Below are 1,703 nucleotides of genomic sequence, written 5' to 3' on the forward strand. Positions count from 1 at the left end.
TATAATTAATAAAACTAAATACTAACTTATTTAATTTTATAGTTTTAGATTATATTGCTACTAATAATAATTGCAATATTACTTAAGTAGATATTAATAGCTTTATATCTAGCCCCTCTACTAGATCTAGTTTTAAGAGACCTAGAATTAGTACTATATTAGGAGGTAATATAGAAATTATAGAAGAAGAAGCCTATAATTATATTATAAACCTACTTATTAGGTATAATTTACCTTTTAGTACTATTACTTTAAAGGATTTTAATAATATGCTATATTATTTTAATAGGTAAGTAATTAAATATATTATTTTAATAATAAAGGAATAATATTAATATATATTAGTAATACACCTAAAATTTAACCTAAACCTTTAAATAGTTATATTAGCTAAAAATATGACTCTTTTAGGGTTAATATTATTAGCGAATTATATTAATATATTAATAATAATAGCTTTTTATCTTTTTAACTAGATATTTAGACCTCTATAGATTATAAACCTTATTTAGAGGTTATAGCTTCTTTTATTAATAGTAAATATAATATTAAGTATAAACTACTAGGTATATATATATATATTAGATTATTTAAAAGTATTATATATTAATATTAATTTATTCTAGGGTTTAAATATTTAACTAAAGCGTATACTGGAGTCTATATTAAAGATATATTTACTCGAAATATATTAAATACTTATAATATACCTAAATTTGCAGTAATAAAGTAAGTATTACTTAATACTTATTAGAGTTAATATTTATTATAATATAAAGAAGTTTTAACTAATCTAATATTAATATAGTATTACTAGAGATAATAGCTCTAATAATAATACCTTTTTTAAGAACTTTATTAATAGCTATAATAAAGAAAATATAACTTTTCCTATTTATAATATTAAATACTTAGTATATATACTTAATTTAGCTGCTAAAGATATTATAAATAAGTTTAGTAGTACTACTATTAAAGATTTAGATATAGTAGACTTTAAAGATATAGCTATTTATAATGATTATAGTGGGGCTATAGAAAAGCTATCTGAAAAGGAAAAAGAAAGGTTTTTAAAGAAAAACTTTAGTAAGTATATTCTTTCTATATATAGTTATTTTTTAATATATAATATAATATTAATTTATAATATTTAGGTATTATAGGATTACTTAAACGAGTAGTAATTCTTCTTTGTAATAATACTACTATATAAAAAGAGTTTAAGTATACTATTAATATAGTAAAAGAAGATTGCTCTTTTAAAGCTAATATATATAAAACTAAAATTCCACTCTATAAGTAATATATATATATATTTATATATATATAATATTTTAATACTAATTAAATATATTATTTAGGTAATAAAACTAGATAGAATTCAGTTTATATAATAATAGATATAGCTCTAGAACTATAACCTGCTTTAGATAAGTTAAATTAATTAACTAAATTAGATATATTTAAAGTAGTATATTCTAGTTTTAATTAGTAGGTATAACTTAAATATTTAAGGGATATATTAAAGCATTTTTATAACCTTATTATAACTTTATAATCTTAAAGTTATTAAACTATTAGTACTAGTATATTTTTACTAGCTAATATTTATAATAGTTTAAAAGATAAATTAGAAATTTATACTGATTTTTTTAATTCTACTAATGAAGTAAGTTTTTAAATATATATATATATATATATAT

This window comes from Colletotrichum gloeosporioides (assembly GCF_011800055.1).
Source record: "Colletotrichum gloeosporioides strain Lc1 chromosome Unknown consensus_27, whole genome shotgun sequence".
NCBI lineage: Eukaryota > Fungi > Ascomycota > Sordariomycetes > Glomerellales > Glomerellaceae > Colletotrichum > Colletotrichum gloeosporioides.